General features: G+C 39.0%; 1 pseudogene across 1 annotated transcript; it reads left to right on the plus strand.

The window, feature by feature from the left end:
• The first annotated feature begins 231 nt into the window (after positions 1–231).
• On the plus strand, positions 232–732 carry LOC308551202 (large ribosomal subunit protein eL29 pseudogene; annotated as a pseudogene). The gene has a single exon. The product of its transcript is annotated as a large ribosomal subunit protein eL29 pseudogene (transcript).
• The last annotated feature ends 15985 nt before the right edge of the window (positions 733–16717 follow it).

Raw genomic sequence — 16717 nt, forward strand, 5'->3', positions numbered from 1 at the left:
GAAAGGGAGAGGGAGATAGAAACATCAATGATGAGAGAGTCATTGATCGGCTGCCTCCTGCCCACCCCCAACTGGGACTCGAGCCCACAACCCGGGCATAGTGCCCTGACCGGGAATTGAATCCTTATCGCCTGGATCCTAGATCCACGCTCAACCGCTGAGCCACGCCCGGCCGGGCTATAAAGAATTTAAAAATAAGCTTTAAGAGGAGCCGCGGGCTTGGGTGCAGAGATGTCCAAGTCCAAGAACCACACCATGCACAACCAGTCTCGAAAATGGCACAGAAATGGCATCAAGAAACCCCGATCACAAAGATACGAATGTCTTAAGGGGAAGACCCCAAGTTCCTGGAACATGCACTTTGCCAAGAAGCACAACAAGAAGGGCCTGAAGAAGATGCAGGCCAACAACGCCAAGGCGACGCGGGCAGGGACCAAGGCTATCAAGGCCCTGGTAAAGCCCAAGGAGGTCAAGCCCAGGATCCCAAAGGGCGGCAGCCACAAGCTCAGTCGACTTGCCTACATCGCTCACCCCAGGCTTGGAAAACATGCTCGTGCCCGCATCGCCAAGGGCCTCAGGCTGTGCTGGCCAAAGGCCAAGGCCAAGGCTCCAATCCAGCCCCAGGCTGCGGGTGCAGGTGCAGCCCCAGCTTCGGCTCAGGTTCCAGCTCCCAAAAGTGCCCAGGCTCCAGCTCCCAAAGGTGCCCAGGCCCCCAAGAAGTCTCCACAGTAGAGGCCTCTGTCTGCGGATGTGAGGACAGAAGGACTGGTGCAACCCAGGGCTGCTGTCTGCATGGAGCTGGTGTCCTCCTGTGCTATTTATACAAATAAACCTGAGTCAGGAAAAAAAAAAAAAAAAGCTTTAATAATAATACTATAGTTATGTAAAACTAAAAATTTCTTTCATCTGCTAAAGAGACAAAGTATTCTTGGACTATTGATCTGTTCTGTTTGCTTTTAAAAAAAATATGTTATTGACTTTTTAGAGAGAGAGTGCCAGAAGCCGTTCCATCCTTGTTGCTTGACACAGTCCTTCAAGGAGGAGACATCTGCACAGCAAATGCTCCATGGGGCTTGATGTATGGCGTATCCCTCTTTGTATGCTTGTTCCCCTTCCTGACACTCTGTGTCCTTACCCGAGTCACTTCACCAGAAAAAGGCATTGCCCTAGCTGGAAACTTTTCCCTAGCAGGGGAGTCAGATAGAACTGGAAAAGACAATGATTCAGTAAAAGCCCCAAGTATTACAAAGATATCATATGGCACCTATAAGGAACTTAGATTCAGACTGTCAGCAGAAAAGTTAGGACTTGTTAGGCCCACTACCCCGGGGACCTTCCCACCAGGGAAGAGGCCTGGGTTGGGACCCCTGCTGACTCGGCGGCAAAGGGCAATCCACAGGGAGTCCACCAGTGTGTTCCCACTAAGGAATGTATTACTAGGGGATGTTTATATTAATGGAAAACTCTGGGAATCCCCACAAGGAAAGAGCAGTCTAGGAAAGAGATTATTTCAATCTACACCTGAACCCTTATCATACACAGAATATTACAATGAGGACGGACTGCTGCAGGGAATGTAAACGGAGAGACTAAGGCAGGTGCCAGACAGGCTGTCAAACACCACAGCTAAAAACAATCACGGGCAAGCTGCGGAGCCCTTACTTAGGACTTGCATAACCTTTACATAAGAAAAGCTGGCTTAGTTATTCTCCTTTTAGCTATATGGTAGAGCAATAAAATAGTAACTCCAGAATATAAATAACAAACTGGATATTAACCTGTAGAATAGCCTATAGAAATATAAACAATAGGTAAGACTAAAATTAACATACCTAAACAGATGTAAATTCTTTTGCAAAGGTCAGATAAGAAGGCATATTCATTAACTGTGAAAGGCCAAAACAGAAACCAGAACAAAGCATGAGGTCATGTTGTTTAAGCAGCAATAAAATCAAATAGTATATAAATGCAGTTGTAACAAGGCAATAAAAAGAGAAGGTGATTGTCCTGCTGCTCTGAACGCTGTCTCTGTGTCCTACATTCTTTGCCAACGCCATCCACACCTTTGGGGACCCCTGGACCGCTGGGGCTGGACCCTTGCAGGTTGGGGCCCAGACAGGGACCCTTAGGTAAGTCCCCTCCCCGCATTCGGAATGGCTAGGACTCCACCGTAGGGTGCTACAGACCCCCATACAGAGGATAGGTAGGGTGAGAGGGTGGATAGTACAGAACTTAAACGCTGTCTCCGTGTCCTTCATTTTCCCCCGACGCCGTCCACACCTTTGGGGATCCCTGGACCACTGGGGCTGGATCCCTGCAAGAGAGGAAGGGAGAGGAAGAGAGAGAGAAACATTGAATGGATGCCACCTGCACGCCCCCTACTGGGGACTGAGCCCACAACCCAGGCATATGCCCTGACCAGGAATCAAACAGGCGACCTTTCAGTGCATGGGATGACACTCAGCCAACTGAGCCACACCAGCCAGGGCATATTGGTCTGTTTATGAAAATAAGAGATTGTTACAGGGTTTTTGTTTGTTTGCTTGCTGCCTTTTAAGTAATCTGTCTAGAAAGCAAAGATTTTTTGTCTTACCAAAATAATTTCCTGTGCTTCATGTCGTGTTTACCATCAGGTCTTTGATTACTTAAGCAAACCCGGACTTCTCAACATTAAAAGAGCTAAGTTTTGCTCATAACTATGTAACCTTCTGTATTTCCTTTTGAAATCTTTTATTGCTACTTTGATTAAATAGGTAATTAAGTATTGTTTCATAATGATCTGTGATCCTATTTAGTCAAGTGTCCAAACCTTTCGATATTTTTGACAAACTAACCCAAATGAATTTCTAAATGAAGTCTTTTTGACTTTTAACTAACTTTGAGATTTTTCTGGAGAAGGTTCCTGAAACATGCCAAAATCATTTCTTCTCTTTCCTCATAAAGAGAGTGATATTAAACTAATTAGGCATCTTTGATATGTTAAATTACATGAAAAGCATTGTTAAGTAAGAAGTAATACAAAACCTCAAGTTATATTTGTATGGATATATGTTATTAATGTAAGTATTCCAGAAATTATATAAAATTCCTAAAAAATCTAATTAATATGTCTTTGTATGTTATCAGTTGTGATTCTAGTTATTATCTTAAAATGTTGCATGTCAACGAAATCACCAAGTACTGTATTCTTGTCAATTGTATTATAATAACTCTCATTGTATCTTTAAGTCTTTTCTCATCATTTTAAAGTCTGTTGTCATTTATAAAAGTTATTGTTATATTCTGATGCGTTTGCAAAAATGCTTCATCTTTAAAGAGATTCCTTGGAGAGAAAGAAGATAGAAGGACAGACGGAAAAGCCAGACACTGGAAGATGCTACATTTCTGTCCTTGAAAAGACAAGGAAATGTATTTTTCCCTACAGTCTCCAGAGAAACACAGCCTTGCCAGCAACCTGGATTTTAGGACTCCTGACCTCCCAAACTGTAAGATAATAAGTTTGTGTTGTTTCAAGCCAAGAGGGAGAGAGAAAAAGATTCCTTGGAAAGGACTCTGACAAGTACAGGTTTCTCATAACTTTCAGATTATACTATTGAACTGGGTAAGAATTCATAAAAACTCTAATGGAGGCACTGATGGATTCATAAAACTGCTAACAGAAGCTCAAGATACACAAGAATCAATTACATGGGACTGAATGAACTGATGAAGATAATTATAATTTTGTATGTCTGTTTGTTTGAAACACTGCTGATTATTTAATGTTTTGGGGTTTTTTTTTTTTTTTCAGATTTAGGAAACCTCTCTTAAGCTGTCTATAACTTGCAGCAATTTGGTAAATTATATCTTTGTAAACAGAATTAAAACACTTATCTTTTTCTCCTTACCATATCCCTCCAGAATTATGAAATTCTTATTGAGTATTCTTATTTTCATGGCAATATATTTCTTTGCATATATTCAATAAGAGTGTGTTCTCCATGTAACAGGACACAATTGGAAACATTAGTCATATTGCCAAGGCTTTGACTAAAATGTCATATTTGAGAATGATGTGCATAAAAACGGATAAGGCCAGACACCTTTAACAAACTAAGGTTACTTTATAGAGCCAATAAAGCACCTTAGAAAAACAGCCTGGAACCTTGATTACAGGGTTCCCATTTGCCTTACCAAGTGAGTAAGGAAGGTTATTTCCTGGCAAACCTCGGAATCTCAGAATATTCTGGGTACCTTGAAAAGAGGAAATTTCTAGGTATTGCAGGTGAAGTCTGATGGCAAGTCCTTGGCTTGGCTTTCTAGCCTTAAAAGGCTTTTAAGAGTTCAATCTGAGATTCCTAATAAAAAGTTCTAGCAAAGCAAACTTTAAAAGAGTCTACATAGTCAATTGCTATCCTTGCTGCATTTATATATGAATAATCAGGCCAAGTTTAATGAAACTAGACTTATTTTTGCAAACAAATTAGCTTTATTGTGATTATCTCTGGTAGAAATAAGAATGATTATACAGAGAAAAAATGTTTCAGAAAAAAATTATAAAATACCTTGTAGATATTAGATTCTAGTCCTATTAATTGTCTTTGAGGTTTTGTTATCTACCTGAAAACTAGACTGGATCCTGAATTTTTCTAGTTCCCTCAAATATCTAACCACAACTCTTCAAAGCACCATCTTCATTCTGTCCCTCTAACCATCTTTTTTTTTTCACTGTCAAATTTCCACATTTTAATAAATTTTTTTTTTATTTTTCAAAATATTACAGATGTCCCCTTTTTTCCCCCTTGACCCCTTCCACTCCGCACCCACTTCCTGCCCCAGGCCTCCACCACACTATTGTCTGTGTCCATGGGTTATGCATATATGCATATAAATTCTTTGGTTAATCTCTCCCCACCCACCGCCACCTTCCCTCTGAGATTCATCAGTCTGTTCCATGTTCTGATGTCACTGAATCTATTCTGTTCATCAGTTTATTATATTCTTTAGATTCCACATATAAGTGAGATCATGTGATATTTGTCTTTCTCTGCCTGGCTTATTTTGCTCAGCATAATTTTCTCTAGGTCCATCCATACTGTCCCAAAGGGTACAAGATCCTTTTTCTTTACTGCATAGTATTCCATGGTGTAAATGTCCCATAGCTTTTTTATCTTCTCATCTACTGATAGGTACTTGGGTTGTTACCAGATCTTAGCTATTGTAAATTGCTCTGCTATGAACATAGGGGTGCATAGGTTCTTTCTGATTAGTGTTTTGGAATTCTTAGGATATATTCCTACAAATGGTATCACTGGGTCAAAAGGCCCTAACCACCTTTTTGACTTGGAACAAAAACTGTTCTTTCCCAAAGCCCTGCAAGCTAACGTTGGACAACTTGATATAAATTTCAGGGAAAGCACCACAAGAGCTCACAATCTGTGTGCCTGTTACTGTGTGTGCCATTCAGTAAGTTCAGCAGAATACCTTATGACATTCCCAGAGACATTCAAATTGCAAACCAGAAAAATCTGTCAGGTGGCCACTGCCTGCCCTCACTCCATCTGAAGATGCTTTGAGCTCAACATCTAGAAAGCTTGACTGACTGGCCTCTGGACTCAAAATCCAAGTTCATAGTTTAACCATTAACCCTTGCTTTTCCTTTGTTTGATATGTCAATGTAAAAAATGTCCAAACCTGTAGAGAATTTTTATGAGTTTATTTGAGCCAAACTGATGACAGTTGTTGGAAACTAAAATCTCAACAGATTGAGAACATGCTCTGGGGAATGGCAGTTTTGCAACTTACTTTATACATTAGAATAAAAGGAGACATAAGGAGGGTTGGTTACATGAAACCTATTGGTGGTAGATTAAGGGAGAGAAAACAAAGTGGGAAATTTCTGGATTGGATAAAAAGATAAAATAGAGAAACACATACTTCTTTGATATTGGTGGGTACAAGATAGTTAATAATTAACATTTACAGCACATAGAGATGGTGTGGAGGGAACAAGATAACAATGAGGGGTTCTGTGGTCTCTGCTTGAGTTCCATGGGTGTGCCCTGAGGGGTCTGGTAAAGGAGATTACTCTGACATTTCAGAGGTACGTTATCTTAGGTGCAAAAAAGACAATAGACAGGCTCACTTAAGGTAAGATTCACCTTGTCAAGGAAGCTACAGGCCTAGAACATGACTTTCCGCCATGACCTGCTTTTAGTTAGAAATTTTTATGTTCAGACCATCCTATGTGGCTACTTTTGGTCTCTGAATTGGTAAGGCTCACCATGCAGGCGCTCCCTGAGCTTGTCAGGTTTGGTATGTGGCCCCCTTTTTTTTGTCCACACATAGAAATGCCTGTTAAATATCTGATCACTTGCACCATATAGGCCTAACTTTGGAAGCTCACCTGCATTCCTGCCCCTTGAAATGAGACACAACTCTAACTTATTCTCAGGACTGAGACCGGTGCAAACTGGTCACAGCCTCTGGATGTGAAACTTCTTGGGGAAGTTTCAAAGGTGGGAATTAAAGGTAGAATATGCCAACCCAAAATATGCCCCCTGGCATAAGGATTACTTTGAGCTCATTACTTTTGAGTGGGTGTGGACACAGGAGAATCTCTGAAAACAGTAGATTTTACCAGTTTGTAAAGGAAAGTTACATTCATAAAGAAAATCTCCATTTGTGTGTTTCACTCTCCGTAGCAGGAAGACAAGAATGACTCAATCACAAGAAGCACAAAGGAAAAGGCCATGACTTAAATCTGCATAACAACACTACCCTTGGTTTACTCTCCTCTTCTTGGTAACCTTAATCTGACTTCCTCACTCCCCAATACCTTTGTCATTAGCTACAGATGGCATTTAAGGTGGTAGTTTGGGCCATTTGGGGGAGTTTTACATAGTTTTTCTGGGTTTCTTCCATGTATACTGGAAGTATACATGTTGGTTTTTTTCTCCTGTTAATGTTTTTTTATTACAAGGAGCATTATCCATGAACCTAGTACAGTAAAAGAAAAATTATTTTTCCTCTCCTACAGTTTCATGTATATTCTTCCAGTGTTTTTGTATACAAATACAAGCTACAAGCAAATATCTATTTGTATCTGACTGAAGGTTGTTATATAAAAGGTAGCATACTGAACAGTCTTGTATGCCAGTGATCATTGTAGCAGTATTCGCAAGAGCCAAAAGGAGGAAACAACCCATGTGCCCATCAATTGATGTTGATAAACAAAATGTATATCCGTACAATAAAATATTATTCAGCTACACAAAAAAATTAAGTTCTGATACATACTACAATGTGGATCAGCCTTGAAAACATTATGCAAAGTAAAATAAGCCAGCCATAAAAGTTTAAATATTTTATGACCCCACTTATGAAGTATCTGGAGCAGGCAAATTCATAGAGACAGAATGTAGAATACAGGTTACCAGGAGTTGGGAAGAGGAAGAATGAGAAGTTATTGCTTCATGATTACTGTGTCTGAAGTGATAAAAAAGTTTGGGAATACCTAGTGGTGATGGTTGTATAATCTTGTGAATGCAATGAATGCCACTGAATTGCACTCTTAAAATGGTTAAAATGGCAAGCTTTATGTTATATATATATATTTACCACAATTTTAAAGAATTTATACTGTAATAGACTAAAAACAAGTGAATTGTATAATCTAAATGGGTAAATTGTATGATATGTAAATTACATCTCAATAAAGTTGTTTTAAAAAAATGTAGTCTATTGTTCTGCATCTTGCTTTTTTTTTTTTTTTAATCCTTACCCGAGGATATTTTTTCCATTGCTTTTCAGAGAGAGTGGAAGGGAGAGAGAAATAGAGAGAGAAACACTGATGTGAGACAGACACATCAGGTTGCCTCCTGCACATGCCCCGACAGGGGCCAGGGATCGAGCCTGCAAGAGGTACGTGCCCTTGGCTGGAATTGAATCCAGGACCCTTCAGTCCATGAGCCAATGCCCTAACCACAGAGCAAAACCGGCTAGGGCCTGCATCTTGCTTTTTAAATTTTAACAACATATCTTAGGAAACTTTCCAAATCAGGACATAGAGAACTTCTTTGTTCCTATTTATTTATTTCAGCTGAAGCTGTGTAGGTATAACATGGTTTACCAAGCAGTCTTCTAATGCTGGGCACTTGGGTTGTTTTCAGTCTTTCTCTATTCCAGATAGTGGTACAGTGGATACTCTTGTACATTCGTGTAAGGTGTCATGTCTGTTGTCACACTTATGGGCTTTAGTTAATTTGTTAAGTGAGAATTACTATGTCCAATTATTATTATTGAGGCTGAGAGGTTTTTGTGTGTTTAAAGGGCCATTTGTGTTTTTTTTTTTTTAATTTTATTTTATTATATTGATTTTTAGAGAGAGAAAGGAGAGAGAGAGAGAAACATCCATTTGTTGTTCCATGTATTTATGAATTCATTGGTTGATTCTTGTATGTGCCCTGACCAGGGATTGAACCTGCAACCTCAGTGTATCGGGACAATGCTCTAACCAACTGAGCTACCCAGTCAGGGCTATAATTCTTTTTTCTGTAAATCACCAAATGTCTGTTTGTATTCTTTTGGGGTTGTTGGTCTTTTTTAATCTACCTTTTTTTAAAAAAAAATATTTTTCAATTACAGTTGCCACGTAATACTATATTAGTTTCAGGCGTACAGTATAGTTATTAGACATTTATATACCTTAAGAAGTGATTCCGATAAGTCTAGTTCCCATCTGACACCATACATAGTTATTACAATATCATCGATCTTACATCCCTGTGACTTATTCTATAATTAGCAATTTGTACTTCTTAATCTCTTTTATCTTTTTAAGAAGCTTTTATATATTAGGGAGGTTAGTCCTTTACTTTTGATAAGAGCTGCAAATGTTATTCTCAGCTTGTAATTTGACTTTGCTTATGTTATTTTTATGCTTAAATTTTCATTTTTATATAGTCAAATTTATCAATCTTTCAGTCATTCATAAAAGACCATTGCTGTTACAAAGTCAAAAATAAATTTACTCTTGTTTTTCTTCAATTGTTTTTATTATTTCAATTTGTACATGTAGGTATTTGAGCCATTTGGAGTTTATCCCGGTACATGTTATAAAGCATGGATTTGGCTCTACTTTTTTCAGATGTCCGATATCAGACTTAGTTGTTCTGACAACAGTTTTAATACAGTCCATATTCACCTGAGTTGAGATTCTATCTTTATTATATACTCAATTCTGGTATATATTGTTTTTATTTTTTGACTTTGTATTCTGGTCCCTTTGTCTGTCCATGAACCAGTATTATACTGTTTTAATTAGTAAGTTTTAAAAAAATTATAATTTCATATGTGGTCAGGCTAGTGCTCTCTCTTTTTGGAGTTTTCCTGGCTAGCTTTACTTATTTTTAGACCCTGTATTCTTTTACCATTGTTGTAGGCAGTTAAACAGGCATGAGTAGAGTAGGAATGATAAGCTCACCAAGGCGGAAAGTCTCAGGTGCCTAGCAATGAGCAAAACTAGGCTGGAACTCACATCCTGGATGACCTTTCTTCCCCTAGCATATTGCTGGTCATGCGATTCCAACCCTGCCCTGACATTTCCTCTCCTAGAATGAGGTTTTAATTTGCATCAAATAATCTTAGGAACAAAACTTCTGATCTGTTGACCACAGAGACAGTTTTGTTCAAAGTAGAGATAATATTTAAGCCTCAATTGTGTTTCAGGCCCAGAAAATCAGCAAGGCCAGGTAGGGCAACGCCATGACTGACATCAGGACCAGCTTCGATGACTAAGGATCCCCTCTCCTGGTGCTGACCAATCAATAGAGACCATGACCCTGTTCACTGAGATCCTTTCCTGGGACCTCCTTTAAGATCCCCATCTTTAGAGAGGGGATAAAAACTCTCAGGATAGGGGACCTAAGGTGTGCTCTCTCTCTCTCTGGAGCAGGACCACACCTTTTCTCCTTCTTCCCTTGGCACATTATGTTTGCCTGTCTTTCTCCTCAGCTCCAAGGGCCTTTCTTTTGCATCTGTAAATTGTTTCCTGAGCCCACGCAGCCTAGCTGGCTCACTTCTTCCATGGCTCACTTCATCTGTGACTTTCTACATAAACTTCTGCTTGTAGTTGAGTCTTAGCTCTGAACTCTTTCTCTCTCTCTCTTTCCTTTTTTTTTTTTGGTTAATCCTCACCTGAGGATATTTTTTTCCATTGATTTTTAAAGACAGTGAAAAAGAGAGGGGGGTGGAGAGAGAGAGAGAGAGACATTGATCGGTTGTCTCCTGCATGTACGCGAACCAAGGGTGGAGAATGAACGTACAACCCAGGTATGTACCCTTGACTGGTAATCGAACCCAAGACCCTTCCACGCATGGGCTGATGCTCTAACCACTACGTGATGCTGGCCAGGGCTCTGAATTCTTTCTTAGCTAGAACTCAAGTACCGAGGCTACTGAATTGAGGTTCAGTAATATTCTGGTGCCATTTCACTGCTAACACCACTACCTTATAAACCATTTAGTTCAGCCTACATGAAGTTAATGCCAAAGAGCTAGAATCAAGTCTGCAATGTAATCCATTCCAGCTTATCAAGTCTTTATGCATTTTTAGCAGAAATTAAATAAATCAGTTCCATCAAAACTATAAATACAATTTAGTATATATTTTTTCTTTAATTTAAGCACTTTCCAGTTAGTACAGTCTTTTCAAACATAACATTCCATAATTTCCATCTATCGTTGGACACTTTTCATTTTCCCTTATTGTTTCTATTCTTCTTCATTATGAAAAACAGAACAAAACACCCTGTAATGAATCTGTAGCTGCTTACACTCCAACAAGCTAGTGTATGCAATTTCAACTTTACCACACTTTGCTCATCAGCAATTGATTTTCTCAATCCTTTGAAGAGTCACTTAGAGTGTTTTAAGTTGTGCAAATGTAGGGTTAGTGGGCTCCATTGTGTTGGGATTAGGGTGAAATAATACCATTTAGAAAATACATTTTGCACAAATTTTCTCCCTCTTGGAATGCTGGTATGGTCTGCTAAGGAGTAGACTGATTTGTATAATGGCCTAGGTGTCCTCTGGGGGTTAATGATTACCAGCCTCTCTTGTCTCCCTCCAAAAAATACTTCTGGAGATATGAATTATGAACATTTATAGGTGTGGATTGGGGTGGCTCAGTAGCTTAAACAAACTAAAAGTCTTGAAGTTATCAGAAAAGTTAAAAGAAATGGAATTAATGAGTTAGCCTTGGCACTGAACAGGAAGAAGAGGTAAAGGTCCTTAATTTCAGAGGCTAAGAAAGCTTGGGGAGAGAGAGCTGCAAAGGTTTTTAATTTAGTCTGGCACAGGAAAACTGCTTTACCTACAAATACCATTTGTGTAGCTTTTGTGATCTTCCTAAGGGTTGAAGTTCTTGTTTTTGTATCTGTGACCCTAACTCCCAACCCCAGCTGCTTGTTAACAGCAGAATCTTGTCCATTTGGGTCTAGCTTCCAAGGCTGGACCAGTCTGAATGGGACTGGTAAGTTTTGGGGGATCCTGAAACACATGGAGTGGGTAGGGGCTGGGGAACTATATTAGTCCCCAAGGGCTGCCATAAGAAAGTATCACAGACTGGATGGCTTAAACAATAAAAATGTATTTTCCCACAGTTCTAGAGGCTGGAAGTCCAAGGTCAATGTGCTGTTAAGGTTAGTTTCTGGTGAGAGCTTTCTTCCTGGCTTGTACACTGCTGCCATGTGGGGTAGGGGTCTCTGGATTAGGGTGCCCTCCCTTATGAACTCATTTAACCATAATTACATCCTGAAAGGCCTTATCTCCAAATATAGTCACATTGAGGGAGGTTAGGGCTTCAACATATGAATATGGGGGGAGGGCACATTTTAGACCCTAACAGGAACCTTAGGAGGGTAGCTTGTGGCTCTAAAGTTCTTGCTAACATTGAGAGTTTGGTCAAGGATATGGAGAACAGCAGAATTGACTGTGGGATATTACATATAAAATTGGGAGTTGGAAGGGAGTTTAGTAATCTAATTCTTATTTTATAGTTAAGAAAGGTCCAAAGAGCTTATATGTGTCTAAATTAAACTTGAGATTGAATTTATTATACTCCCAGTGCCCTTTAAATTTCTTTCCCAGCACTAATTATAATCTGTATTTATCAATTTCACTTTCTTGCTGTAAGGTCCACAAAGACCAAAATCTTACTTATCTTGTTGATTGATCTATTCCTGACAGTGACTAGCACATTGGCTAGCCCTTTGTAAGTGCTCAATAAATATTTGCTGAATGAATAAATGACTGAATAATAAAAGTTAACCTTTAATGAATATTTATTATTGGCCATGCATTAAGCTTTTTACATGCTTGATTTTATTATCTTATTTTCAATACAAGTTTCTAATTTTTTAAAGGAGGAACCTGAAGCTCAGAAAGATTAAAACCTTTTCCAAAGACAAAGCTAGAAAAAACAGAGATGGAATTTTGAATCAAGATCTGGCTGACCCAAAAGTTCTTCCAAATCCTTAATGAGAATGTTGAACTATCTGCTTTAAATTCATCACAAGGATCATAAAGAAGGAAAGTCTTTGGGGAAAATAGAGAAAAAATATATGGAAGTTACTTTTCAAATGTGTGTTAAAGTGTGTCTGAGTGTTGTCTGGCAGAAAAGGGAGCCATTGCTTTCAGAGATAGAGCATGAACCAAGTAATAAAGGTTGATAAAATCAACGTGTAATCAGAACACTTAAGCTCAGTGGGTGTATAAGAGAAGGAAACTGGGAGCAAGCAGGAAGCCAGAGAGTTAACCTGGGTCCAAAATGTGAAGGATTCTGTATGCCAGAGGTCAGCAAATGGACCCCCAGGTCAAATTTGCATCACATACTTAGGCTTTCTCCTGTTGCTTCTTCTATTCTAGACTTTTTGTAATTGGTAGAAGTGCAGTTCTTGGGGTGCAATGAGGAAAAGAATTTCCTGAGGCACTCGTGGGAGGATGAGGTTTCATGGAAAGCTTTATTGATGATGTAAAATTAAGGGGGTTCCCCTCCAAGGTCTCATCTCTGTCCATCTCGTCATGAAAGGAGGCCGATCTTGTTTTCAGCAGGGCCAGAATTAAGGCCACTGCCTATAATTTCTGTTTCATATTAAAGTACAGTACAGTCCAGCACCTGGCTAGCTTAGCTTGTTTTCCTAGTTGCAGTACATTGCAAGTGGGATTCCCATGGCCATGGGCCATGCAGCTGCTTAAGGCCACATGGAGAGAAAACAGGCAAACACATGGGTGAGTTCAGGTCATGGAGCAAGTGAGAGCAAGAGTGAAGCAGCAAGAACAAAAGCCAGAGAGAGGGAGCTTATGGGGATTTTAACCTTCCAAGATTTCACGCATTTCTGATGGGGTCCACCCCCTAGCCAATCCGTTGGTCTTCAGGCTAGACTGACAAGCAAATACCTTCCCTATGTCACCCCTACTTCAATGCACATGTGACCATCTCCCCCTTTGTTCGATCCCTCCCCCCAGTGATTTGCAGGGAATAGACTGGTGGTTCCTGGGGAGCATGAAGCTGTAGATTCCTGGTGAAATGGCCCCGATGACCATGTTTATAGTGTCTGGCTCCCTTTGCTCTCTTCCTTTATTAATACTAACACTAAGCTAATTACAATAACATTTTTCAGTTAAATAACAGCAGTCCTGCTTTGGTTCACTTCCGTCACTGTGATTTTTACTTCTCAGTGAATTCACACAGCCCAGAATGGCTCAGTTCTTTCCTATAATGTTTCTAGAGAGCCAAAGCAGAGCACCACCTAGGCTCTCTCCTGTTGCTTCTACCCTATGCCCTTCCTTTGTTTTACTGTCCCAGCTTTAATAAATGTACTCTCAAAATCACCTAGACTCTGTGAAATCTCTCCTGCATGAAGTCAAGAACCCACACACTAATGGCAGACCCAAGGAAGACCTACTCCAGGCCCAGGCCCTTTCAGGTAACAAGTCAACTAACACATATTTTGTATGTATGTTAAATAATACATTCTTATAATAAAGTGTTAAGAAAACGTAGAATATACATTCTTCTCAAGTGTACATGGGACATTCTCAAAGATAGACTACATGTTAGGACACAAAACAAGTCTCTACAAGTTCAAGAAGATTGAAATCATATCAAGCATCTTCTTGGACCACAATGGCATGAAATTAGAAATCAACAATAAAAACACTAATAAACATTCAAACACATGGAGATTAAATAGCATGTTTTTAAACAATGAATGGATTACCAAAGAGATAAAGAAAGAAATAAAAAACTTCTTGAAAATGAACACACAACAACTCCAAATCTATGGGATACAACGAAAGCAGTCCCGAGAGGGAAGTTCATAGCACTACAAGCCTACCTCAAAAAACAAGTGCCTAGCCAGGTGTGGCTCAGCGGTTGAGTGTCAACCTAGGATCCCAGTGATTGGGGCTCTATTCCTGGTCAGGACAAATGCCCGGGTTTCGGGCTTGATCCCCAGTTGGGGGTGCGCAGGAAGCAGCCGATCAATGACTGTCTCATCATTGATGTTTCTATCTCTCTTTCCCTCTCCTTTCCTCTCTCTGAAATCAATAAAGATATATTTAAAATAAATAAATAAAAATAAAAAAACAAAAAACAAGAAAAACTTCTAATAGACTCTCTAACCCTACAACATAAAAACTTGGAAAAAGAACAAGAAAAGCCCAGAGTAAGTAGAAGGAAGGAAATAATTAAGATCAGAGCAGAAATAAATGACATAGAGACTAGAAAAAACCATACAAAAGATCAATGAAACCAAGAGATGGTGCTTTGAAAAGATAAAAAAGATTGATGAACCCTTAGCCAGACTCATCAAAAAACAAAGAAAGAGGACCTAAATAAAGAAAATCATAAACAAAAGAGGTGAAATAACAACTGACCCAACATAAATACAAAGGATTGTAAGAAAATACTATGAACAATGATACGCTACCAAGCTGGACAACCTGGATGAAATGGACAAATTCCTAGAAAAATACAACCTTCCAAAACTCAGTCAGGAAGAGTCAGAAAACCTAAATAGGCCAATAACTGCTGATGAAGTTGAAGCAGTAATCAAAGGGATCCCAGCACACAAAAGCCCTGGCCTGGTGGCTTCACAGGGGAGTTCTACCAAACAGTCAAAGAAGAACTAACACCTATCCTCCTCAAACTTTTCCAAAAAATCCAAGAGGAAGGAACACTTCCAAGCTCTTTTTATGAGACCAGCATTAGCCTAATTCCAAAACCAGATAAAGACACTACAAAGAAAGAGAATTACAGGCCAATATCCGTGATGAACACAGACGTTAAAATCCTCAATAAAATATTAACAAATTGGATCCAGAAATATATTAAAAAGATCATACGCCATGACCAAGTGGGCTTTATTCCAGTGATGCAAGGCTGGTACAATATTCACAAATCAACAAATGTGATACATCACATAAACAAATTGAAAGACAAAAATCACATGATCATATCAATAGATGCAGAAAAAGCATTCGATAAAACCCAACACCCATTTTTGATAAAAACTCTCAGCAAAGTGGGAATAGAGGGATCACACTTCAACATAATAAAGGCCATATATGACAAACCTACAGCCAACATCATATTCAATGGGCAAAAACTAAAACCATTTCCCCTAAGAACAGGAATAAGAGAAGGGTGTCCACTTTCACCACTCTTATTCAACATAGTACTGGAAGTTCTAGCCACAGCGATTCGATAAGAAGAAAACATAAAAGGCATCCAAATTGGAACAGAGGGAGTAAAACTGTCATTTGCAGATGACACGATATTGTACATAGAAAACCTTAAAGATTCCACCAAAAAACTACTAGCTTTAATAAATGAATTTGGCAAGTTAGCAGGATACAAAATTAACACCCAGAAATCGATGGCATTTTTATACAGCAATAATGGACCCTCAGAAAGAGAAACTAAAAAAAAATCCCATTTACCATTGCAACAAAAAAATTTAGATATTTAGAAATAAACTTAACCAAGAAGGTAAAAGATCTGTACTCAGAAAACTGTAGGACGTTTCAGAAAAAGAGGAAGATATAAACAAATGGAAGAATATACCGTGTTCATGGATTGGAGGATTTAACATCACTAGAATGTTCTTACTACCCAAAGCAATCTATAAATTCAATGCAATCCCTATTAAAATACCAACAGCGTATTTCACAGATCTAGAACAAATACTTTGAAAATTTATATGGAACCAAAAAAGACCCCAAATAGCCATGGCAATTTGAGAAAGAAGAACAAAGTTGGAGGCATCACAATACCAGATATCAAGTTATACTGCAAAGCCACTGTAATCAAAACAGCCTGGTCCTGGTACAAGAACAAACATACAGATCAGTGGAACAGAACAGAGAACCCAGAAATTGATCCACACCATTATGGTCAATTAATATTTGACAAAGGAGGCAAGAACATACAATGGAGTAAAGATAGTATCTTCAATAAATGGTGCTGGGAAAATTGGACAGGTACATGCAAAAAAATGAAACTAGACCATCAACTTACTCCATACACAAAAATAAACTCAAAATGAATAAAAGACTTAAATGTAAGATGTGAAACCAAAAAATCCCAGAAGAAAATGTAGGCCGCAAAATCTCAGACACCTCTTGTAGCAATATGTTTGCCAATACATCTCCTAGGGCAAGAGAAACAAAGGAG

This window comes from Miniopterus schreibersii (genome assembly GCF_964146895.1).
Source record: "Miniopterus schreibersii genome assembly, chromosome: X".
Classification (NCBI taxonomy): Eukaryota; Metazoa; Chordata; class Mammalia; order Chiroptera; family Miniopteridae; genus Miniopterus; species Miniopterus schreibersii.